General features: G+C 46.6%; 1 protein-coding gene across 16 annotated transcripts in view; it reads left to right on the top strand.

The window, feature by feature from the left end:
- The window catches only part of EXD3 (exonuclease 3'-5' domain containing 3), a 258,853-nt gene that overhangs the window by 29,709 nt on the left and 202,899 nt on the right, over positions 1 to 26,245 (top strand). The window contains exon 3 of one of the 16 annotated variants that reach the window (XM_063409429.1): positions 20,457 to 20,551. The exons of the other annotated variants lie outside the window; for them this stretch is intronic. The gene's annotated coding sequence lies outside the window, so the exon portion shown is untranslated. The remainder of the gene's footprint in view (positions 1 to 20,456; positions 20,552 to 26,245) is intronic. 16 annotated transcript variants of the gene reach the window in all.

Raw genomic sequence — 26,245 nt, 5'->3', positions numbered from 1 at the left:
TGGCGCTTCTGCTGTGCTCCAGTGAACTGGAGTGAACTGGAAAGGATGAGACAAACACAGAAAAGCAGTTTGGCCAGCCAGCCATTTTCTATGTTTCCATTGCTGCCATGTGTCCTTTGGGAAAGAGTCGCCTCTCCCACATATGTGTCTTTAAATATTATGTTCCTCTGGCTTATTTTTTTTTCTTTTAATCAACTTCAGCCCTCTTGTTTTCCCCAGAAGCTTTAGTCTGTGTCTTGGTTTTCCCCTTCTCAGTATCCCTGGTGAATTCTGCCTTACAAAATCTGTGGACATAAATTGACCCATCATTAATATGAAAATAAAATAACAATGAAGAGACACTCCCAGATCCCTTTCAGTCTTTGGTGTGGTCTGTCTTAAGACCATACTCATGCTAGTAAGGGACTTGGGGCTTGTGTGGGGCAGTACTTAATGGTAACACCACAAATCCAGTGCTGAGGTCATGGTCTTCTCTTCACAGAAACTGAATCTGGAAATTGTCTTGCTAACACGTTTAATCCATTTCCTTGCCATTGTCTGATTCTTTCCTGCAGTACATTTGTTGGTGGTGTGTCCAGTCTCTCATGAAATACCCACGCAAAAGCGCTTCCACTGTTTCCCTGAGGACTAATTCCTTGTATTGATTCTCATTCTCTCAGATTTTTTTTCCCAGATACTCAGCCTATCTTTTGCTCTTGGTTAATTTCCTTGCTGCCATGCCTGTCTGCTGGTGTGGTCTTTGGTATTGCCTGTGAAGTCCAGGCTTGCACTCTTCAGTTCAGGTATCCCACTGTGCTCAAGTTCTGCCTCCACCTGTCTCCTGATCCTGGAGCAGTCTGAGCTTCATCCTGAGGGGCAGCTCTGATCTCTGCTCTCTGGGACAGGGACAGGAGCCAGGGAACGGCTGGAGCTGGGTCAGGGCAGGCTTAGGCTGGAGATCAGGGAAAGGTTCTTCCCCCAGAGGTGCTGGTTTCCAGCTCCGGAGATCCTGTGATGGTGTTGGCTCATGCAGGCTCTGCAGCAGTGTTTTTGTGGTGAGATGCCAAGGGTTCAGGAGATGCATGTAGAACCCACACATCTGGGATCTGCTTCTGGAGCACTTGTACCTGTGCAGCCCAGAACACAGATTTTCAGAGAGCCTGTGTTCTGTGAACCCCCTGGAGCTACCACACAATGATGTGGTCTTGGTTACCCATTTATTTAACACTATTTCTCTGCAGTGTCTTTAGTTTACTTTTTTTTTCTCAGACTTCCCTTATTTTTCATTGGTAAGTTTGAGGTTACATGGGGTTACTTTGTTTCTGTGGCCTTCTGCCAACTTGTTTGAATAAGGATCATCTGCTCAATTTTTTAGTGTATTTTTCAGTTCTTTACAGTTGTCTAAGAAAAACGGAGCCAGCAGCAGCATCTTTCCAACGGATTCTCAATAAATATAAACTACAAGATTTTGTATTATGATATTTTACCTGAAATTTGCAGGTTTTTTAAAAAAACAAAATACGTTCTTTCAGTTAATCTGGATACGGTTTATTTTTCAGGAACCTGTCTGTGGTTCACTGATTGCTTTAAAACAAAAAACCTAAATTTATTGAAGCAAATCGCAACCATAAAGAATTAAGTTGTTGATACTGTTTTCGTCAGCATCTAGTTTAGAATGTACATCTCTGGTTGATACCAAGAGAAAAATGTGTAAGTAAGTGTCATATCACAAATTCAGTATGAAAAATGTTTCAGGATTAAAAAAACAATTAGCTTAGACACTGACTTCGAAAAGCAGAGTACTGGGAAAGATGGAGGAGTTAATGTGTAACTCATTCTTTTTTAGGTCTCCATCAGAGTGTTTCTGCCCACAGGTGTGGACAGAAGCAGCCAGCAAATGCTTGCTAGGACAACATATCCCATCTTTGTTTTTAGCATGTATGTTAAAATAATTTGGCTTTCAGCAAGAGCACTGGTAGTGTCTGAGCCTTGAGCTGCTTCCAGAATATTTCTTCCCCTTTGCTGACAAGGTTAAATAGTGAAATAATTTTCCCCCTTCAGTTTATTTTTACTGGTCTATTTTATCTCTGCCTTATACGATAATGTTTCTTCAGAAGTGATAATGTTTGGCTGAGGTTATCAGCATAAGCTATGGCAGGTGGGAACTGAAATTAAATTTGTTACTGTCTCTATGCAACTAAAATTTTGCTCCTGTAAAAAGTCTTGAAAAATCCAGAGTGAGCTAAAATATTTCAGTCCATGTGTTCACTGGAAAAGTGTGTGATGGGGGATGCTCCTCACTGAGAACTCCTGTTCAGCAGGTGCCCTCTGCAAGGGAGGAAAGGCACAGGTGCATGTGATGGGGATGGGTGAGGTTAAGCCCCTTCTCTCTCCTGTGAGTCCTCTTGCCCAGGCTGGTTGGCTTGGGTTATGTAACCAAAAAAAAAAGTGTATTCTATTTCATCTGTTGAAACCAGTTGGGCAGATTTTTTTTTTCCTTTATCTCTTATAACTCCAGGGGGCAGGAGGGTGGATGCCTTCTGTTAATAGGCCAGCTGTTAAAACCAGGGGAGCAATATTCCTTATCTCTTCCACCACCCATCCTCCCTCCAGGGGGATATCTGCTGTTAATGAGCCACTAAGGCTCACCACATGACTGATTTAATTAAATCATTCCATTGTGAGATGCTCCACCCAGTGGGAGGAGCCAAGCATTCCTATCTGGATAAAACCTGAGGTTCAGAACAGCAGAGCATCCACTTTTCCACTGGATTCTCAAAGTAAGAGTGGACTCATCTCACTGCCACTACAGAATCATCTCTACTCCAACAGAACCACATCTGTCACTCCAAGAGGATTTATTTGGACTGTTTCCAACAGGGTGTCCGGTCATATTCCTGACTCCATCAGGGTTTTCTAGGACTTTTGTTTGTTTGCTTGCTTGGATTTTTTTATCATTCCTAGTAAAGAACTGTTACTCCTATTCCCATATTTTTTGCCTGAAAGCTTCTAATTGCAAAATTGTAGTAATTTGGAGGGAGGGGTTTTACATTCTCCATTTCAAGGGAAACTCCAGTTTTCCCTGACAGATACCTGTCTTTCCAAACCAAGACACTGGTACAGAGGAAAAATACCTCTGGCTGGTTCTTCCTAGGCTGTGCTCAGGTGAGAGCTGATGTGTGTGCTCAGTGAAATGCATGTTTTTTGGAAAGGAATACAAAGCCTGTGCCATGAGGTTCTGAACTGGCCCATTTTGAAAAGAGTGATGCAACGATCCTTAACATGTCTGTGCCAGCATTCCGAAAGGTCCCAGCAGCCAGGGACCATTGTTCCCAAGGGGAGGTGCTGGCACTGAGGGCTTTTGTAGATCTGCTCTGGCAGTGTCTGCAGTACCCTGCACCCTCAATGTGCCACATGGAGGCAGGGGGAAAACACCCTTCTGATTTTGCAGATAGGAAATGGCACCTGAGGTTCTTTGTCCAAGTTACTGAACTAAGCAAAGTGCAGAAATAATCTCAGGTTTTAATTACACAATCAGTAAAACATTATCTCAGTGCAGTGATGGCTGGGATTCTGAGGACAGTCAGACCAACTGCAGTTCTTCACTTGTGCCTTTGGCCCTGAGTGTTGTTCAGGCTGTAAATGCAGCAGTTTTAGGTAACCTAAGCTCCTGCTTTTCTTTAGTGATCCCTCATTTGCAGAAGGTGGAGCTGTAAAGGACACTGCCTGTCTTTGCTGTGCTTGCAAGCATGTGTTGTCCATGGGATTTCCAGTACTGATGGCAGCCTTCAGGAAGAGGGAGCTTTCCTGTCATTCAAGGCCATGTGAGACTCCACTAGTCCACACACAGTAGGAATTATATTGTAAAGGGCCAGTCAGGAGGATTCCTGACTTTGTTCTGCTTGGCTGTAAGTGCAGGGAGGAACTGCACAGGATAGAAGCTCTCCAGTCAGGATGCTCCTGGAAATGAGTGTTCTTTTCTGGCTGCCCTTTGCACCAGGAGCTGCTGTGTCACCACCACTACAGCTGATGGCTAACCAGGAAAAGTTTTTTTGCCTTTCATGTACTCTTTCTTTCTTAAAGCACTCATACCAGGTACTGTTAGTTCCTGCTGGAAGAAGTTGTGTTGAAAGTTGCTAAAGACCATTGATCCATGTTTAAAACCCTTACGTGATTGCAAGGTAATGCTATTTACTGCCCACCCAGGATTATGGAGTTCTACCATCCCATGGAGGATACATTTAATTTGTTACTTATTTGTTCTGTCAAACAAGTGGAAGTGAGGCATGTACAGCAGTACCATTCTGAGCTGGAGCTTGGACATCTCTTCCAAGAGTCACATGAAAATTGTGAGAGTTGGTGAGAATAAATGGTATCAAAGAACTACAGACTGGTGTGGGTTGGAAGAGACTTTCATGATCATCTTGTTCCAACCCCCTGCCATAGGCAGGGACGGTTTCCACTACGTGTGATATAGAGTTAACTATTGGTGAGGTTGTGTTGATCAGATTTTGATCACATTATGGTTTCTGTAATCCTCCTAAGCATAGGTTTGTAAGCATTTTTCTAGAAGTCTCAGTTTTTACTCACTGTGCACAGCGATAATCTAATATTGGGATTTTGGACAGACATTACTTGTGAGAGGCTTCCAAGGTCTGGAAGTAGTTTTTAAGAAAGATCCTGGGCCACAGTCCTTACAGAAATAAAAGGCAGTCACATGCAGTATTCCTAGAGGCTGGAAAAATGTGTTGCTGCAATTTTTAGTAACAGTCTGTGAGCGAGATCCAGACAAGTCCATTCTTGGCTGAGACATTCATGTTAACGGAAGGGTTTTCAAAGAACGCTCTGGGAAGTCATTTCAGGATACATAAAAGTTGTAGCCTAGAAGGGGCTGCATGCATGTGGTTTTCACAGGGGCAAAAATCCTGGCTCCTCGGAAGCTCCTGCAGAAGGGAACATGATGTTCTCTTTAGAAGAAGGGCACTGACAGCACAGCTGCTCCCCAGCACTGCAGAGCTTAGAGCATGCTGTGCAGCTGCATATAGATGTGATGGGGGGATAGTTGTTGGGTTATGGTTGAGTTTTTTTTGATTAAAGCTATGGTCTAAACTTGTTTACATCAGTGTTTGTACAGTCTTGCAGTTCCAGCCAGTGTACACAGCATAAAAACTCCACAGGACCTGCAGACCAGCTGAACACCTTTGCTTTTGCAGCCTCCTTTCCTTTGGAGGAAAGGAAACTCTTTCTGCCCTTCCCCTGGGTATGGATTATTGAGAATGGGCACTGGCACAGGCAGTCCCAGTGGTAATCAGCCAGGGGTGAGATCTGGTTCTGGCAGAAGGTGGAGGACAAACTCTTGCCCGTTGCCATGCTGTTCTTAACAGCATTCTGCTCCCTTGGAGTTGTTCTTCCTCCCTTCCATGTGTGTCCCTCCCAGATCAGGGTACTTGGTGTCATATTTATGATTCTGTTAACTAATAAACCAGAATTCATTACTTAGGGCAATCTCTTGGAAGCATGTTTGCTACTGGCTTGCAAGCCAGGTTCTGGTTTTCTTTTTTTTTGTTTTTTGCTTTCATTAATTTTACCAATGAAAGACTTTCTCTCTTGAGCTCTCAAATATCAGTGTAAAGATTTAGAGCTTTGATTTAGGTAAGTCTCTATTGAAAATAAAGTTAATTATGCCTTGAGGCGAGAGAGGAAGATTAGATGAGCTTGTAGGAGCCCTTCCAGCTCTGCTTTTCTCTGATTCCCTAATGTTTTCATGCCACTCATTATTGACATCACAAGTGCAACTGCCTGAGAACACACCATAGCAGGGCTGCCAAGCAAATTCAGTGACATACGTATACTTAATGCAGGCTTGTTCCAAAGAATTTTTCAACTTTTTCCAGCATAAAAATAAAAATAGAGAAGATCAAGGAATTATATCTGTATTTCATTTTCTGTTTGGTCAAATTAGCCAATCAGAATCTGAGAGTGTAGAGGATGTGAAAAGAAGGTTATTGTCTACCCAGCCATCTGGAGGAGAATATCAAAGGTCCCTGGAGAAGCTATGATGAGCAATAGCCAATGCTCATGACTTACCTTCAAGATCTGGTGATAGGAAACATGTGGAGGGTGAAGGCAGGATGTAAACAGTAAAGCATGAAAGAAAAACTAAAGCTGGCCTGGGTGCAGCGATGTTGAATGTGATGCGATGTGAGATCAGGCAGGGAGGGTTGTGTTACCGAAACAGGAAACTGGAGGGACATTTCTCCAGTGTCTATCCTTCCATTATCAGCTATTTGTTAGTCTGGGCTGATAATGAGGAGACATTTGTCCTCTGGCTGTAACGTTGTCAGTCCTGGGACAGTTTGGCAGAACCACAAACTCACTCTCCTGTCTGCTCCCATAGGATCACATCAGAATCACTGGTTTGGTCTGGTGAAGCCTGAATGAAGCAACCAGACCTTGAGCCCCAAGAAAGGGAAATCTTTATCCACCATTTGTGCTGATCAGAGCAGATGTGTCATGAGCAGCAATAACAGATGCCAAATTATGAAGCTGCGCCTGTCACGTGTGCTATGCAGAGAAACAGGAGCTTCTGAAAGCTAAATTTTTTAGTGAAGATCTCTTAATTATAATAGTTTAGGTAGAATTGAATAGAAACTCATAAGGGCACAAACAGAATTTTTAGTCTTCAGCTGTTTTGCCTGAAAAAAATCTTCATTCAGCAAGAAGAATGTTCTAATTGCTGTGCCTGAGGTGTGGGGGTTCCTGTGTGGTGGTGATGAGGGATTCACTCAGAGCTCAGGAGTGCAGTCCTGTATTTGGAACAAGAGGAGCAGGGAAGCAAAGATGATTGTATTTCAGAATCACTTCTGAAATAACTGACTTCACCTGCCATGTCTGCAGCATTTCATCTCACACAGCTGATGTGTGGGAGGTAAATACTGACCGTCTGATTTTTGGGACACTTCCATTAAAGGTTTTAAGCCAGTGGTGTTTCACGAATGTGAATTCTTTTCATACCATATGGCTGGATGAAAATTTCTAACAAGTTTTCCCTGAAGCCACTTGAAGTCCCCTTCTCCAAAGTGGGAAATGAATCTTGTTAGTAGAGGAGTCACTTCAATTTAATGTGGTGATCTGATGGGAGAGGGGTAGAAAATGCACCGTGCTGTGTTAGAAGTTTTCTGTGTGCCATAATCAGGCATACAGCACTCCAAACAGTCTTGTTTTATCAGGTAGTTGCTGTTGTTTCTGGCAAAATGCAGCCGATGAAATGCACAGCTTGGCTCCTCATGCAAAGGGAGCCCTTTGGACAAAGTGGGGACTCCTCACCATGAGTAACTGATTAGTACCGGATTGCAAGAACTCGTAAAATCATTTGGAGCTGGTTGGAGAAGTAAGGAATAAAATAAAAAACTAGAATGAATTGCAGATGTGTGCTGTAGATTTTAAACTGGGAATCCTGAAACTACTTGCCTAAGCTGAACCACATTAAGGGCTTGAGAAACACCAGGTCCATGGGAATCCTATGCTGTTGGCATGGTGTCCACAAGCCTCTGTTTTTCAGGCTAGACACCACATTTTCAGCTAGAGACTGTTTGGGTTCCAAGCAGATTTTTTTAATTCAGTTTTAAGCTAAATTAAAAAAAATGCAGCCAGCAGCCAGGAGAATATTTGGCTTTTGTTTCTGTAGCAGCTGTTTTTGTTCTCGGAAACTGATTTTAGCTCCTGGTGTGTTTCTGCAATTTGTAGCTCATGACTTGCAGGAGCAGATGATCCACTGCCAAGTGTGCCCTGTGCCCAAAGCTGTGAGAGCGAGGGCAGGCAGAGCATTTGTCATTAATTCCTAGAAAGAAGGAGATTTGGGGTGAAGGTCACTGGACAGGATTTTGTGACAGTGGAGTTGGCTGTTTGGAAGAAATCTTGCTTTGTAACAGATCCTAAAGTTTTACCTTTAATGGAGCTGATTGCAACAATGCCCACAGAGCAAAGACTGGGAAAGGTCTATACATGGAGCTCTTAGGAACAGTTTGATAGAGAGCAGGCTGGAACACCTGACCTAGGAGGAAAGGCTGAGAGAATTGGGATTAGGTCTGGAGAACAGAAGACTCCATGAAGACCTCAGAGCCCCTTCCAGGGCCTAAAGGGGCTCCGGGAGAGCTGGACTGGGGACAAGGGGTGGAGGGACAGGACAAGGAGGAATGGCTTCCACTGCCAGAGGGCAGGGATGGATGGGAGATTGGGAGGGAATTGCTCCATGTGTGAGAAATGACACTCACTTTTAAAATTTCAAAAGTTTATTAAAATACACCAAAATGACTGAAGAAGGAGAAAAAGCACCACTGGGAGCATGGAACTAAACCACCATGCACTCAGTTACCAAGCGGATGCTCTGCCTTTTATACCCCTGGTGTTGCATCAGGTAACCCTGGCCCCTCCCAAAGTCTTGTCAGTGCACTCCTTCCTCAGGGTCCGTTGGTGGAGATCACTTTGTTCCATCTTGGCTGGAGGGCAGGTGTTGCCATGCCCTGCCTGTTAGTAACAAGCCGGGCCTCTCCCCAAGTGCCCTGGCTATCAAGGCTGTCCAGTGCCAACAAGATGAGGGGCAGGGGAAAGAGGACTATGGGGAGAACATATCACAACAGTGTAACTATACATCAATAAAACTTCTCTTAATGTACACATAATATTCATCCCTTAATTATGATAGCCAACCATCTATAACACTGGTGAGGGTGGGGAGGCCCTGGCACAGGGTGCCCAGAGAAGCTGTGCACTCTCATGGAGGTGTCCAAGGCCAGGCTGGACACAGCCTGGACACAGGAGCAGCCTGGGATAGTGGAAGGTGCCTCTGCCCATGGCTGGGGTGGCACTGGATGGGCTGTAAGGTCCATGACTCTGTGATTTCCACATTCCTCTTCTGTCTGGTTTGGGAGGCTGCAGAGCCCAGCTCATGCAGCCTGGCCCTGTCCCGGGGTCTCCGGCCACCCTCCAGGCCTGTCCCCTTCTGAGGCCAGGCCCCACTGGGCTGTCCCTTCACTCCTGCCAGCCCGACCTGCACAGTGACACCTCAGAGGGTGGGGGCCGAGCTCCCACTCCTCGAAGTGTAAACCCAAAGTCTGGTGTCGCTTTGTTGCGATGTTTCTTATCTCAGCCATTGTTTCACCTTTCCTGCTTGTTCCCTTAACAACCACTCCTGCTCCAGCCCCGTCGTTGCTGCCCCATCCTTCCCCCACACCCGGCACACAGCATGCCCAGGGAACAATGCCATTATCTCCCCCTCGTCGCCAATGGCGTCAATATTATTCTTAATTTGTCTGCTCCAAGAATACAGAAAGGCTGTTGGTGTCTGTACTGCCGTGAATACCAGCCTTGTCAGCCCAAGTCCTTTAGGAATTCAGTTGCTTTCCAGTTTCTGTCTTTGATCTCAGCCAGTGGTTCTCTCCAGAGCTGTGGTTTGTGCAAGCTGTACTGCTCCATCATGTGCTGCATTTTAGGCACAGTGAGAGTACTCATGTGCTCAGGCTTGTTCGCAGATGTGCTGCTGTCCCAGGGCTGGGATGTGAATGAGGAGCCAGGGATTGTGGCTTCATTCTAGTGAAGCATCGAGCTGGGTTTTCATACTGAAGAATTGTTTTTTATGGATGCTACTTTCTCTGCACAATAATTTGTGGTGCGGTACGATAAAAACAGTATTTAAATTTCTAATGCAAGGAGCCTAAACTGAGAAAATGCCAGAGCTAAGGATGCCTGTACACCACAAACCTATCACAATGTGGGTGTGAGTTATGACAGACTTTAATTACATGACCACATACCAACCTTTATCCCCCAAGAACTGTTGCTTTTCCCAGTGTTGAAGATGGATATGCTCTGGAGTGGGGAGTTTAGAAAGCTCTTATCTGTCACAGCTGTGCCTCACTTGTCACCACAGCCAGGGGATGCAGACAGCATGGAGCAGTGTATTCCAGGAGAAAAAGGAATTCTGCATTCTAAAAAACCTGACTTATATTCTGAATTTCCCCATAGAGGTCTCAGACAGAGGCAGCTGTCTGGAAGCTGAGCATACTCGGGGCAATATTCAGAGCTATAATTGTCCCTGAAAGGGAAAAGCAAAGGGATTTGGAGAATAGAGAACAGTAAGGGTGGTGTGAGGGAGCAGGACTGGTAAAGGAGAGCAGTGATGAGGGGATCCTCTTTAGGGAGGAAAGAGCCAGGTAAGTAGCTTATAACCTGTAGAACAACCTCAGTGAATAGAGGGAGAGGCTTGAATGACAAAAATCTCTGCTTCAGCTCCGTTACCTAAAATGTGCTTCTCTGCCTAAAATCTCCCAATTTTTCCCACCAACCTGGTTGGGATAGTTTAGTGAGAGCTGATCAATTACAAACATAGAGCAACACAGCTGGATATATTGGGTATATCTTAAGCTGAGTGCTTTAAAAAATAAGAAATAACTCCCCGATCCCGAGAGCTGAAGGTCTGTGTATGCCTTGTGGCAATGGCAGTTCCTTGTCTCCCTCAGTGTTTCAGTTTGCCATGTAAAAGTAGATCTAACACTACCTGGTATACTCCCAGCCCATGGCTTCTAATCGCAGTCTGGTATGTTTTAGAGCATCTCCCTCTGTTTTGAAGGTGACAGCACTTGTGAAGAAGGTTTCAATTTTAAAATCCAGGTGTAATTCTGCAGATTTGTAGTTGTTCTTCATCTAATTTCATTACTCACAGAAAACTCCAAATGAACATAGTGGTTCTATTTTCATGAAAACAGAATCCTTCCCTTCCCTTCCCTTCCCTTCCCTTCCCTTCCCTTCCCTTCCCTTCCCTTCCCTTCCCTTCCCTTCCCTTCCCTTCCCTTCCCTTCCCTTCCCTTCCCTTCCCTTCCCTTCCCTTCCCTTCCCTTCCCTTCCCTTCCCTTCCCTTCCCTTCCCTTCCCTTCCCTTCCCTTCCCTTCCCTTCCCTTCCCTTCCCTTCCCTTCCCTTCCCTTCCCTTCCCTTCCCTTCCCTTCCCTTCCCTTCCCTTCCCTTCCCTTCCCTTCCCTTCCCTTCCCTTCCCTTCCCTTCCCTTCCCTTCCCTTCCCTTCCCTTCCCTTCCCTTCCCTTCCCTTCCCTTCCCTTCCCTTCCCTTCCCTTCCCTTCCCTTCCCTTCCCTTCCCTTCCCTTCCCTTCCCTTCCCTTCCCTTCCCTTCCCTTCCCTTCCCTTCCCTTCCCTTCCCTTCCCTTCCCTTCCCTTCCCTTCCCTTCCCTTCCCTTCCCTTCCCTTCCCTTCCCTTCCCTTCCCTTCCCTTCCCTTCCCTTCCCTTCCCTCCCCTCCCCTCCCCTCCCCTCCCCTCCCCTCCCCTCCCCTCCCCTCCCCTCCCCTCCCCTCCCCTCCCCTCCCCTCCCCTCCCCTCCCCTCCCCTCCCCTCCCCTCCCCTCCCCTCCTTTTTTCATTTTTCCTGATGGTATTCCCAACACCACTCCCATTCCTGTGTCTTCAAGGTAAGAACAGTGAGAGCAGAGCAGGGCAGTCCAGGAGGGCACTGCTGGTGGGATGAGCTGTGAGCCAGCTCCCAGCTATGGATGTGTTCAGCCTGGAGGTTCCTTCCTGTGTGTAATACTTTAGCATATTACATCTTCAGCAAGAGTGCTATAGTCTGTCTTCCTTTGTCCCACAAAACCCCTTTGCTCCACAGTGAATCCCACAGCACCAAGAGTGGGAAGACTTTCCTTTTGGTGATGAACAACAGCTTGTTGTAATCTTTTAAGTTCAAATCCTCTTCTGTCCAAAACATGTTCTTGCTGAGGCTTGGGCATTTTGAAAAAAAAAAAAGGATGAGCAATTTACTTTTAATTTTTGTCATACTAAGCCTGATTATTGTTTTAATTATCCATTGTTATTGTTTGTGACCTCCCACTAGAATTGTTCAGTGTGAGTTTAGAAAGATTCCTGCTTTTATGTGAAGAGGGTGTGACTGGGAGGAAATGTTTGTTCAGATGGGTGGAACCACTTATCTTTCTTTGCTTAGTTTGTGGGACATTCATCTTCAGTGAATGCTGCAGGATCACTTACTGAACTGTTCATTGTCTCCAGAAAGAAAATGGTATTTTAAGACCTAGCAGATGGAACTGTCTGTTCCCCAAAAGGCCCCAGGTGATGCTGTTTACTGGCATGGAGTGCTTGAATGACATAGATGCTTTAGTACCCAACTTGTAGCATTTAGGAAGAAAAGGAATCATAGAACCATGGAGTGGTTTGGGTTGGAAGGGACCTTAAAGCCCATCCAGTGCCACCCCAGCTACGGCAGGAACACCTCCCACTGTCCCAGGCTGCTCCCAGCCCCAATGTCCAACCTGGACTTGGGCACTGCCACGGATCCAGGGGCAGCCACAGCTGCTCTGGGCACCCTGTGCCAGGGCCTGCCCAGCCTCCCAGGGAACAATTCCTGCCCAATCTCCCATCCATCCCTGCCCTCTGGCAGTGGAAGCCATTCCCTGTATCCTGTCTCTCCAGCCTTTGTCCCCAGTCCCTCTCCAGCTCTCCTGGAGCCCATTTAGGGCTCCCCTTGGAGGGGTTCTGGGTTCTCCATGGAGCCTTTTCTTCTCCTGGCTAAATACCCCTAGCTCTCCCAGCCTGGCTCTTTAGGAGACACCAGAAGAAACTGGAGGGGAGGGACTGGGCAAGCTTAAACTCAGAGAAGCTTCGCTCTGGAATCAAAACCTTTTACATTTGGGTTGTGCAATACATCCATGAGGCAGGAACTGAATGTGCTTTCATGAATGAACTACTAAAATTGTCCCTCCCTAATTTGTAGTTGGTGAATTTCTGGTTTGTGTCTGGAGGAGTCAGTGGTTGATGGGGTCCTGGAAAGCCAACACTGCTAGAGTCCCTACCTTCAGTAACTGGTGGCCAGTAACTGCCTTGGCCGTGATGAACAGGCAGTTCAAATGCTCTGTGTTCCAGACCTCATTTCCTAATTTAAATGCTTTTTAAAAGCTCTGGTTCAGTGTTTCATTTCTCATGGCCCTGGTGTAGGAGGGATGGGAGCACTGCACTGTCCAAGCTGCACTGGCCATGGAAAAGTGCAGTGCAAAGCACTCTTGGTTCTGTACGAATTCCATGAGGTCCACTGGAGATCAGAGTTGGGAGGTGTATGGCTGAGGAACAATTATTCCAGAGAGCTTTAGAGGTGTGCAGTATCACCTCTGTGCTACAGACCTATGTGTTACTAAGGAGTAGGTTTTCAAAGGGGTCGCTTTGCCTGATGCTGGTATTTTGTGGGTACACTTTGGAAGGGTGTGATAGCTGAGGTCTCCAGCTTTTTCAGTAAGGAGAACTATACAGATAGACTAACATATATATTGGATATTTTTAATGATCTGTGCACCTGCTTAGTTTCTCAATATTAAGTACCATTCAATTTTTAAAAAACAGTTGCAAACAGTTTTATATTTTAATCATTATTTACATTTGATTTGTTTAGGGCAGGGGAGAAGCAAATACGCAGAGGTTTGGCTTTTAAAAAATAATTATTAAAAATAATTATATTACTTGATATACAGATTAGAGATTTATTATTTATTTAGAAGTCACCAGTTAAAAAAATCTGATCAAAATAGTGTAGATAAAGGCAGTAAAACTGTCAACTGCAGAAACCACTGTGTCATTTCAGACCATGCACATTTGGGAACAGGTTCATGTTTCAGTTTCTTAAAACAATTACCTCCTGTTTTAATGAGCAGCATGCTTGTTGGAAATAAACCGAACCTCCTGGGGGGAACCCAACTTAATAATGTCCCACTTTTCATTAGAATCTCATTAGTTTTGCAGTTATATATAAATCAAAAAACATAAGTGAAACCAGCAGTCCCCAAGACACAGGGCTGTTCAGCTTGCTGCTAATGGATGTCTGGCTCCTTTACTTTATGTCAGACTGTCACTGGAATTCAGTGGGGTTTTTAGGCTCGAGCTGGTTAGTATAGGTAATTCCAATTCACACGGATGTGGGAATTCTGCTGCCAGTGCATTCCCGGGGGTTTGCATCTGCAGCCTCTTTGGGCACGTTTGACTTGGCCTGGGGAAGTTTTAAAGAATTTCTGCCACGATTGTGAAAAACATCTTTTAAAAGGCTTAATTGAAACTTTTGTCTTGAATGTGTTTTGCAACACAGCAATTTTAATTTTAATGAAATATGGACATTGTGAAAGACAGAAATGTGACAATGGGCATGAAAACAAAGGAAACTTTCATTTTGTTTCCATCACACAGTTTTTGCAAGCTTATGTTAAACCAGATCATCACAGATGCCAAGCATGGGGGTTCATGTAGCTGGCTGAGGTGTCCATGACTTTGCATTCCACAGGGTTTGGTCTTCCCTGGATATTTGGAAAATCTGGATTACTAGGCCACCTTTTCCTGCTGTGTTTTTTAAGCCAGTTGGAAGCAGGAAGAACTCACCATCTTCACTGCAGACCCTGATTTCTGGGATAGGTCATGAGTCACTGGGCTAATGTGGCAAAGGTGCATCTGTAGGAATAAGAACCTGGCAATAACACCAAACATGAAGTAGATCAGTAGCAGCCTCATTTCCCAGCTCCCTGCAGTAGCTTCAGTGGTCTTGAGTGGAAAAAAATTCTCCTGCTGTACAAGAAAGATTGGGTTTCTTTCCAAGGCTGAATGTGGTGTTGTGTCACCTTTCCACTTCTGCAGCCTTTTCCATTGCCTGGCATGGGCCAGACCCCTTTTGAAAATACAAATGCAGGAATGGGCTGCACTCTGAGGCAGGGAAAGCACAATCCCACTCAAAGAGAACAACAGTCCAAGGGGCTGCTGCCTGTGCTGGGGTGAGGAGTGGTGCAGATGCTGCCGGTTCTTGGGCTGCTCTGTCCCTGGCTGCCTGTCTGTCCTGGCTGTAGGTCCCTGTCTCTCCTCAGCCCCAGTGCTGTTTGCTGGGTGCTGTTGTTCACCCTGCCCCTGTGGGGCTGTTCCATAGCCAGGCCTTCAGGACAAAGCTCCATGTTGGCTTTCTGTGGTTGCTTAACCACATGGCTTTTATGGTAAATATCGGAGAGAATGTATAGAGTGGTTCAAGGAAAGGAAAATGCCTCCAGTTGAACCAACTCTTATGGAAAATCCATTCCCATTTTTAGTGTTACAACCAAAAGAGAACCTGCATTCACGTAATACCCAGCATGTGTCACTGTAGAAAGTGGCACCTTTCATACTAAACATTCTCTCCCTGGGCCCAAACAGATTTAATAGCTGAGACTGGAGGCCACATGCAAGTCTGTTCAAAATCTGCTGTAATTTGACACAAACTTTGATTTCCTGCCAGCCTACAAATGTAGGTCAGGAAAAACAGGTACTTGTTTCTACAACTCTCTGATATCTGTGCTAGAACTTGTGGAAGTGTTTTGCTGGCTTTTCTTTTTCTTTCTTTTTTGAAAAATATTTGAATTGATTTATAAATCTTTAAATTTAGAAAGGCAAATGGGTCTTTCATTTTTTCCAGAAGTTCTTCATTCTTTCCACAATATGTGTTTGGAAGTCTGAACTCTCTCTTACTTGGAGACCGGGGAAGAAGGAGAGGGAAGTGCTTGCCAGTTTGAAATGTTTTGCATTTTTGAGAGCAGCACAGGCTGCAATAACAAGCAGTGTGAGCCCTTCCCTCCGGAGTGCCCTGGGATGCCGCGTGGCCTCATTAACTTGGCTGCTCCAGGAACAGATTGAAAGCTGCTATTTTCATGGATATTGTTTAAAACTTGGCTGCAGTGATGAGGTGGGGAGGGAGAAAACAAACAAGGGAAAGAGCAAGAAAAAGAGCCTTAAGGCTGATATTGCTATTTTTTTGGTTACAGATATGGAAAATGTTGCAATTTTGCTAGGATAACATCATTTTGGCTTTGATGTGTTCCATTTGGGATGTTTGCTTTATGCTTGCTGAGTTTAACTTGGATTGAGATGAGGAACTTGTTCAGATTTGAGCACGGCTCTGCAAAGTCTCTCTTGGTGGTAGGTTAAAAATAGAGCAGTTTGCATTTTTTTTTCCTGCTATGGCCTAGATGAAGTGCAAAAAGAAAGACTTTTTATTGTACGTGCTGTCTCCTGGGTTTCATTCCCTCCTGAGCACAGGGCACACCACTGTTGTGTCTCCTCTCGAGGGGCTTTAGGCCAACTGGCAACTTGTCCAAGGTAGGGCTGAGGGGAGATGGGACACCTGGACCCGTCTGTGAGTTCCTCAGAAGGGTGTGCACACGGATGAAGTTTGTCACTCTGTTCTGTCCGTGTCAATCTGTGACGGGGTGGGGTTATTTCACTCTGCCTTTAGCTAGGAGTGGGGCTCTAGGTCACCATTGAACCCTGTCTGTTCTGTGGAGAAGCAGGGGAGGGGATTTTTCCCCAAAGCTGGTCTTTGAGGGGGGATGTTGCTCAGGGGAAGATCAGAGTTGTCCTTGTGCTAATCCCTTTGTCCTCCCCATTCTCTGCTGAAATGGTGCTGTCAGGCAGTGCCCAGGGGAGTCAGTGGAGGTTTGAGGAATTTGGGAATTTGGATGATACAGCCGAGGATGGATTTGACTGTGGAGGACCTCAAGCTTTTTGTTAGAATCACCAAAAACCCTGAGCTGGAAGGGACCCACTGGGATCATCAAGTCCAGCTCCTGGCCCTGCACAGACACCCCCACAATCCCACCCTGTGCATCCCTGAGAACATTGTCCAAATGCTCCTGGAGCTCTGGCAGCCTCAGGGCCATGACCATTTCACATGTTTGATGGGCACTGAAGGGTTTTCACATTTGGATATTATTCAGCCTTCGCTTCCTCCTCCTCTTCACCCCTCACAGAAACACCACCAGCACATACGAGTGAATGGCCTGACATCAATGACACCGTGGTCACCGGTTCTGGTCAGTGGAGCTGTGTGTGACCTTTGTCACCAAACACACTGGAGGGAAGTGACAGACTGTGTCCGCAGAGCTCAGGGAGCCTCACCCACCTGCTTTCTGCTTTCTGCTTTCTGCTGCACTTCTGGGAATGACAGCCCTATGAAATCCTGGATCTTGCAATAGCAATTAATTTCAGTTTCAGATACTGCATTTTTATTCAAAAATTCAAGTACTGGGTAGTTTGAATTTCTTACAGTAAATCAGTAGAGACTACTGTTGTGGTGTAAGTAGGAAATCAGACACTTTGATGAAGGAGGGCTGGGACAGGGAATGGTTTTTGTCCTGGTTATCCCCGAGGTGACAGAGCTGTGCACCTCTGCTGGCAGGGACATGCAGAGTGGGCTGTGGGGAAGACATCCCCCACATCAGGAATACAGAGAGAGGCAAACCTTTGGATTTTGCAACCTACTGAAAAGCTATCCTGGTTTCACATGAGAAAATAGCTGCCCTCTGTAGCTGCTGTCGGTCATGACCCATCCACAGATGGGGTTACTGTGAGCTGAGCTGTTCCCTGGGGTACCCGGGGCTGGAGCAATCTCTGAACGTGGGACTTGCTGAGCTTCCAGCAGCTGAAGAACAGCTTTTGCTGCTGTACTGTGCAGATGTGAAAGCAAGCCTGGTGCCATCTGACCAAAGCTTTGGTGTTTGCAGACTCTTTCTTCCCTGGGACCAAGTCAAAGGAGTGTGCTGGAAATGCTTTTGCTGGAGCATCATTGGCTGTTATAGATCAATACAGTTTTAACTGTCAGTTCTATCCAGGAATCCCTTCTTTCCTCCCTCAATTGTTTGGCCAGCCCTGCCGCAGCCAGGGACTCTCCGATGGCACAGGATCAGATGGATTGTTGGAGTGTCTGAGGCGTCATTGTCCTAAGCTTGGCTTCTGATGCTGCGTGCGGCCGCGAGCAGCGCGAACAACAGACGAGCCAAGGCTTCCCAGCAAGCAGGCAGCACATCCCCCAGCTGTTTGGAAGAATTGAGGGAGAGAAAAAGGAGAAAGGCAGATTATCCCATTATGTTTACAGGGCATCGGTCACACAAACAATGACTGTCCTCTTTGACAAGAGGATTGTTTAATTAGTTAAGGGTTTGATAAAGAGATGACTGAACATACAGCGCTCTGAAGGCATCTGCCTTTTAGTACAACAGGCACGTCCTCCCTGCGAGCCCTGGGCTTTTCCTTTCTCCTGAGGAGCACCGGAGGTCTCCAGAGCTCTGTTCCAAGTCTCAGAGCTGCTTGCTTCGAGCATATTAAGTTTCTGTTATCTGAGAAGCAGAATTATAATTTAGCTACCTGTGAACTAGTTCTGAGCATTCAGAAAGAGAGAGGCAATGTGAGTTATACTTGGAAGCACTTATATTTTCACGTGTGTATTCTGGTATTACTAGTCCCCTTAACTGTTACAGCTTTTCCCTTGCTCCTTTCTTCTTAATTTTTAATCTGCGACAAGCATTGCCAGGTTAAATTCCACAGACTCTGAACTGCACCAGAATGAGAATCTGTGTAACGAGGTAGTTAATTAAGCATAGGCAAGTGGATGTGAAGCAGTGGAATTCCAAGTGTGTGCAGTGGCTGTGGGTACAGTGTTACACTGGCTTCACCTTGCTTCTGAATTTTGCTATAAAATCCAATTTGAAATACAGAAGTAATGAGTAGAGAGCGGATTTAACTAGTACACTGCTATGATGGTGTTAGCATTGATTGTCATCTGTGTAACTCCTCAAAATCAAGTATACAGAATTTAAATCAATATTCAGTCCTTCAGAAAGTATTCCAGCTCATCCATGAATAATTTATGTTTAACATCCTGCTGAACTTGCAATGTTTGCTTGGGTTTAAATTGGCATCTGCCTTTGTACCCTAATACTCACAAATAATTACACACAACACATTCCGGGTAATAACAAATAATGTTGTAGAAAATGCAATTTAAAAAATTACATCTACCTAAAATGTTGTGTTGCTGTATCTTACTTTCAAGCAAACATTAGAAGCCACTAAGTGTCTGTATTATTTTTTAAGGTTTAAGCCTCCTGTTGTTTTTTTTCTTGGAGACTTTTCAGGCTTTGTAGTGTTCTGTGGCCCGAGCAGAAACCGTGCTGCACCATCAGAGCGTGTGTCATCAGCTGTTTGATCACAGTCAGAGAGGGGCTGGAGGAAGCGTTTTAAATTCATAGGGGGGTTGTGCATCAGGATGAACTGTCCAGCACTGGGGACAGACTGTCATTGTGGCTTCCAGTTCCTGATCTGGCCGTCGCCAGCTTCCTCTTTGTGTGCTGAGTGGGGCAGAGTGGGGAGGCTGTGCCACGTGTCAGCATCCTGCCTGCTCCAGGCAGAGACAAGCAATGCCCTCGGCGTTCCCGGCAGCAGGGACAGGCATGGAGCTGAGGGAAGCTGAGGGCAGAATTCCTCACTCTGAGACAGCAGCATGTGTGCTCTTAGTGTCCTTAGAGGGCTCCTGTCTTAGAGGGCTCCAATTGTGTCCCAACTCTCACTAAAATGATCTGTATGAAATAAACCTTTCTCCAGGTTAATTAAAGAGTACAAACATAGCTGCAGCCTGGAACTGTGAAGATGTTATCAGGGCACAGACGCTGCTCTTGGGGCCTTTTTCTGGCTGTTCTTTACCCCTCAGTGTGGGGCTTACAATGCCCCAGGGGAGCTGAGCAGGGACTTCACAGCTGACCCCTGCTGCTTGCAAATCTCATGGAAGTTTCTGGAGTCCTGGGTTTGTGCCTTACTGTGAGAGGCTGTGGGCTCCCCATCTCTGCAAATGTCCCAGGCCAGGCTGGATGGGGCTTGGAGCAACCTGGTGTAGTGGAAGGGGTCCCTGCCCATGTCAGGGCTGGAACGAGATGAGCTTTAGGGTCTCTTCCAACCCAAGCCATTTCATGGTTCTGTATTCCTATTACAGCTTCCTAGGGTGATGCACAGCATTCTATAGGATGTTCTTCCTCCCACTAAATATAAGCAGCCTTCAATTTCTGTCAATGAGCAGCTTTCCTCTTGCTGCTCCCCTGTGGTGTCTCTGGTTCGAGTGACTGCTGTCTCAGGCTGCTTCTCTCTTCCTGTTTTCCACAAAGTTAAGCTAAAAGAGGTGGCAAAAGCACCTTGAAAGAAATTCAGGTTGAGTATCTCATCAGCACAGGATGCTGCTTCTTTCTGTTGTACCAGCAAAGATGAAGTTCCTCTTTGGTAGGAGCTATGCCAGCTTCACCACCCACACTTTGACAAAGGCTATTGTTTTACCATTTTGAGTGATTAAGAATTTTTAGGAGGTTGCAATTTTCCATTTTCAGCATGTCTCCTCTGATTTCCTCTTTGTGTCCCAGAGGCTTTGGAGAAGCTGAGGGGCATGGTGAGAAATGTACTTGTGCAACCAGGATTACCTGCAGAGTGGAGGATGCTGCAGTTCTTCCTAATCCAGCCCTATTTGAGAACCAACTCAGTGGCTTCCTCAGCCACCAAATAATGTTTTCCTTGATTGCCATCAGGCTGTGAGAAATTTCCTCTCTGAAACTGAGTTTAAACAACAATTTACCTGCACTTTATTTCCATTGTTAGCCTGAGAGAAGTCCTTGAAGAGGGACTGCAGCATCACAGGAGAGCTTGGAAAAGGATCCCCTGCAGAGGTGCAGTCAGGTCATCACTCAGACAAGGTGAGAAACACATGGGACAGCAACAGGCAGCAGTGCTGGATCTTTTCAGCTTGTGCCTTCCCTGTTTCTTGCCCTTTTTCTGGCATCTCTCTTCATTGTACAGGGAGAGCTGTGCTGGGGCTTCCTACCCTGCTCTGTGCTGCATCTCTGGCATGGAATACCGGCAGGAGAGACATTGCTGTGCTGCTCACATTCATACAGGTGTCACAGCTTCCATGACAGCATGTGGCCATGAAAGAGATGTGGTGTGAGCAGTGGGGAGCCAAGGAACTGCAGCAGGACACCCTTGTGTTGTGGCTCCAGCCAGAGCACGCAGCACTGCTGCCATCTTACCCTTTGGGTGGCCCTGTGCGTCGGGCACCTGCTGGGGGCTTGGGGAGGAACCCGAGGAGCTCTCACTCAGCTGAGATGTGCAGGTAACAGCACAGGTTGTCCTGGTCCTTCAGAGCCCTCCAGGAGCACGTATCACCCAGGGTCACCCCAGTAGTGGGGCTGGCTGGGCTGATGATATCAGAGGAGACACATGGGCTCCCTTTGGTTTGCTTTTCAGCCCCTGCAGTGTCTGGTAGGCATCTGCAGACTCCAGTGGGGAGTGAGGCAGGAAGAACCACAGAGTGAGATCTCTCTCCAGTGGTTCCTTTGATCAGGTGAGGACTTGTGTGTTCCTTGTGCTTTACAGCAGAGGTGCTCATGGCTTTGTGGCAGAGAAGTGCAGACACCAACTGTCTTGATGGAGCTGACTTGCTGTGATCAAGTGAATTAGATTAGAGAATCCCAGAGCAGACATGGCATTTCATGTCCAAATGCAAAGGGGAGGAATCCCAGTCTTGGCAGCGGTTGCCCACAGTTTTGCTGTTTCACTTTGAAAATTTGTTTTTGTTTTTTGTTGCCAGTTGTTGAGATGCCAAATCATTTAGCAGCCAAAAATCAGATATCCCAGCCCATGCCTAAAGGAGAATAATATGTTAGTCCTGACATTTGTATTATTTTATAGGCCGATTCGTCACTACTTAAAGGTTTTTCAAAAGGTGGGTAAAACTATGCATAAACCGTAGTACTTTCTGAAAAATTAGAACACGATCATTGCAACTCTTAACTACAGCTAATAAATCATACCGAGAAAACACATGCCTCTCAGGTGAATAATGTTTGTGGATGTGGAACAGTCCAAAAGCTGGGCAAGGCTGCATTTTTCTCAGCTTCTGAAGACAGTGGTGGAGACGTCTGTAGCTACTAAGATCTCCTGATCTGAGCAGATGTTTCACAGTGGCTGTGCATGTCGCTGCTCAAAACACTTGTGAAAATTAACCTGAGCCTTTGAACTGGAGAGCTGTGTTCCCCAGTCTGACCCAAGTGTTGGGGGTGAGGCAGGAGGAGGCTTCAGGATAAAGCCTTTGCTTGTGCATTGTAAGGAGGACCAAAGGGTGAAGAGGAGGCTGCTGGAGCCCCATCTTCCAGACATATGGAAAAACGTGACTCCCTACCCAGGAGTTTCAGGAGTGGTTTCTCTGTACTGGCCTTTCAGGAGTGCTGCCAGGAGAACAAAACTGCAACTTCACCACTCTTCTTATTTAATGTATCAACTTCTACAAACTTGATTACAAGCCAGCATCCCTTGTAAAAGCCATCTATGCCACCAAAGGTGTCCTTGTTAATCCCACTGGTGGCTTAAGCAATCACTGCACTCAGAACCTGCTTCCCTACCCCTTTACCTCCTGAACAACCTTAGAGAAGATCTCTAGATCTGAGCTTAGAAGGTCTCTAAGCTTGTTCAGGATGTAAAGCGTGAGGAACAACTACCCATGAAGGAGTTTTCAGAGCAATTTGTTATCAGGCATAGTGGAGATAACACTGACATGGCTTGGGAAGAGATAAAAAGTCAATGCACAGTGTGTGGTGAATAATGTGACTTGGCTTTGTCCTGCTCTTGTGGTATTGGACACTATTCCTGCATTCCAGCAGAATGTTGTTTCTCTCGCTGTGGTTGTGAGTGTGAGGGAGTGTACAGGGAGAGTGTGGTGCAGGTACTGGCTTCATGCTTGACAAAGTCTTAATTGAATTTGATAAGCAGCCTTAATTGACCTTGAAGTCATCTGGTGATGACAGTACAATTAAACCTTTTCAGGAAGGAGAGGGAACAGGGACATTGCATGGATGTCAGTCCCTCAGGTGCCAGCAGGTGGGATTGCTCAGGACAGAGCTCTTTCCAGAGGATGGGGAAACAAAGCCACCAGTGCATTGTAAGGCATGATCTTGTAACGAGAGCCACTGGTCAAAGTCTCAGGCCAGCAATTAGTCATCCCTTAATTTATATTCCAAGTAGCAGTCAGTATCTTCAGCCACAACAAAGCCACTATCTCCTCCAGCTGTTCAACCATCACCAGATGTTGCAACTGATCTGTGCTGCAGCTCCTGCTTCTCCACCCTCCCTGTCCTCCAGCGTTCCTCTCCTTGCTGCCATCAACAATGAGGATACTCCCTGCAGGGCAGGGGAGGTCTCATGGGCAATGATGTGGGCAAAAGGCAAACAAATTAAAGAAGAGGCAAAACTTACTGAAACAAGTAGCTCCTCATTGTTGACCCAGTATATCAGATCTTGGGAAGAAAAAACTCGGAAGGAGATCTGAATTAAACATGACAAGAACCTTAGAAGGAAATGAAAATGCCAACAGCTTGTGGAACTTCTGAATTCTGGCATGGTTTCCAAAGCGTATTAGCAGTGTCCCTGGGAGCAGTGAAGGAGCTGCCCAAGGCCCTGAGGGTAGCCTGGGACCTGTACAGGCTGCAGGGCTGCTGGCTCCGCTCCGGATGCTGAGGAACTCCCAGCCAGGGCAGAGGATGAGGAGCTGCAGACAGTTGGGATCTGGGGGATTTGCTAGTAACAGGGAAAAGAGAGGAAATGGTGATTTGGGAGGAAATCCTTGGATTATTCTGCTTTGATTCATGGTTAGACATGGTCTGGAGTGAAAGTGATCAAGGAGAAATCCACGCAGTGGAGCTTCAGCTCCTGTGAGTGAATGGAAATGGAGATCAGGGAGAGAAGATCAAGATGGAGAAAATTTAGCAGATTTCTAAAATTACTCATCCATCCTGTAAAAGCTTTATGTTTAGTGTTACATCTACATCTGGAGGTATTCAAACAAAACCCTGGGGACGGAAAGCTTCAACACTATTAAAAATAAAGAAGAATAAGAATAATAAGAAGAAGAAGGATGGGAAAAGGTACTTTTATCAAAGACAAACCTTCCTCCCTCCCTTCTTCTGTAAATGCTGTGATTTGTGAAATTCTTTCTGTTTCACCTGGGAATTTGCTGGATCGTGTGTCAGTCAAGAGGTGATTGCATTTATTGCACTTTTACCAACACAGCTGTACCCCCAAAACTGTGCAGTGGGGATGTGACTGCAGAGTGTCTCTGGGTGATCCCTGGGGACAACCCCCAAGCTGTGGGATTCATCCAGAGGTGAGCTCAGCCCGTGTCCCTGTGTCACTATTCTGACCCTGCCCAGCAGCTGCACTCAGACATTTGTGCCTTGCTGTGTGTTAGCCCAGAGCCCAGTGGTTTTATACAAATCCTTTCACCCACTGTTGTCATTAATGTGCCAGAACTGTGAGCTGAGGCCTCGGGCAGGCAGGCACCCAGCCAGCTGTGCTGTCCTGGCTGAGCAAGGTGGGACAAACATGTGGCAACATGGGGGCTGCAGCTGTCATGGTCACTGCTGCCAGAGCCTATCCAGCCAAGCCTTTTAGAAGTGTCAGACTCTGGAGGATGCTTCATGCTTTAAAAAAAAAAAAAAGTGAATATGCTTATGAGAGATAATAAAGCTTCCTCAGCAATTCAGGAGGGAACGTTCAAACACTCCATCAGAGCGCACTGGACAGATGTTGGTAATACTGGCTTAACACTGCTGCCTAAACTTGAAATCCAAATGCTGGGAAGCAGTCAAAGTGTCTGAAGAACTCATATTGACGCAGCCCTGGCTCTGTTTGGGAAGTGCTGAAGTCCTGCATTGAGTCCCCAGCGGAGCTGTGCTCACAGTGTTAACAAAGCTGTTCTGGGACGGGAAAAAAGCAAGCCAAGTAAGCAAGAGAGACTGACTTGTCAGCATTTAAAGTAACTCTGCTGGATCTCCTTGTAAGAAGAATTTACGTGTTATTATTACAATCACCCTGATTGTTTAGTCCTCTGATATTTTAAAGTTTTCCCAAATTTTCTATATTGTAGTGGTATTCAGTAATAGCCAAAAATTGGAATGCAATTAATTGTCTTCAACTGAGCTATTTTCTGTTTGTTGAGAGTTTTGGTTTACACTTTGATTCTGGCAGAAATCCTGCATTGCCTGTTTCCAGAGCTGTTCCTTGTTTTTTGGGGTTTTTGTTTAAGGTGCTGGTTTGAAGGTGAAATGATCCTTTGAGATTCTTTCTCCTGAAGTGCAGACCCTTTGGTAGGTTAATTATGTCCTGCATGGGTTTGAAATAGCACGAGAAAGTGCCAGTCTGTTCAGCCCATGAGCTCTCTGTGCCTTGCCCAGGGTGTGCTGTCACCTCCTCACAGCCTTCGCTTCACACCACCACAGAAGAAGCAAGAATCAGAAAAATGCAGACAATAACAGGACTGAAAATCAGCCTCTGAAGTTGACACATCCCAAACTATCAGGTTTCTGTTTCACTCTTGCCTGTACACAGAATTTTCTGTTCTTGGTGTTCATTATTCCCCAGGAACCATCCCGTGCGACACAGCAGGGTCAGGGTGCCATGCCTTGGTTCAGCAGGGTGGGTGTCACTGGTCACAGTCAGCGACTTGGGGCGTCTGTGTGATACACTGGGGCTTGGACATGTCAGACACATGACCAAGGTATGTGCAGTCACCTCCCCGTCCTTTCTTGGTGCCAGGTTGCCCTGGTGGAGGGGGTGGCACAGAGCCCCCCTGGGGCACAGCTGCGGCTTTCTCTGCCACGGCTCCTGTGCCGTGTGCAGGGAGAGGGAGAGGGCTCAGCCGCTGTGTGACACAGGTAGCGTGGAGGCTGCTGAGGGAATCCTGCATCAGAAGGGTGGGACTGGAAGGGTTTGCACAGTTCCCTTCCAGGGATGATTGCCTCAAGTGCCTGAGGGGTCCCCTCCAAGGTACAAACCTTTCAGAAGTAAGGGAGAGGATCGATGCTGCCTGCTGGGAGCTGAGTAGTGCTGGGAGATGGGGAGGACGATAAATCCCAGGGGTTTCAGGTAACCCGGGAGGGTTAGGTGACCCCAGAGACAGGAGCGTAAGGCATGCCCCTTTGCGGGCTGTGCGCGGTTCTTAGAGCAAACTCGGGGCGGAAGGGTCTGCTGTGATCCGTGTAATTTCACAGAAATATCTGAGCCAACAGATAGAACGTTAAGCTCCGGGCCATTCATGCAGCAAAGGGAGCGCGACTCCGCGCGGGTTTGTCAGCAGAGGGTGCCAGAGTCCCGCGGCTGCTCCGCGCCCCGCGCACCGGGGAACGCACGGGGAGCGCACTGGGGAGCGCATCGGGAGCGCACCGGGAGCGCACGGGGGGCGCACGGGGAGCGCACCGGGAGCGCACCGGGGAACGCACGGGGAGCGCACTGGGGAGCGCACCGGGAGCGCACGGGGAGCGCGCCGAGGAGCGCACCTGAGCCCGACCCCGCCGAGCCTTCGGGGCTGCGGCACGGCCAGAGCCACTCTAGTGCCAGCA

Source organism: Prinia subflava, chromosome 12 (assembly GCF_021018805.1).
Source record: "Prinia subflava isolate CZ2003 ecotype Zambia chromosome 12, Cam_Psub_1.2, whole genome shotgun sequence".
Lineage (NCBI taxonomy): Eukaryota > Metazoa > Chordata > Aves > Passeriformes > Cisticolidae > Prinia > Prinia subflava.
The sequence above is the reverse complement of the archived record's forward strand: the minus strand, read 5'-3'. Positions and strand labels throughout refer to the sequence as shown.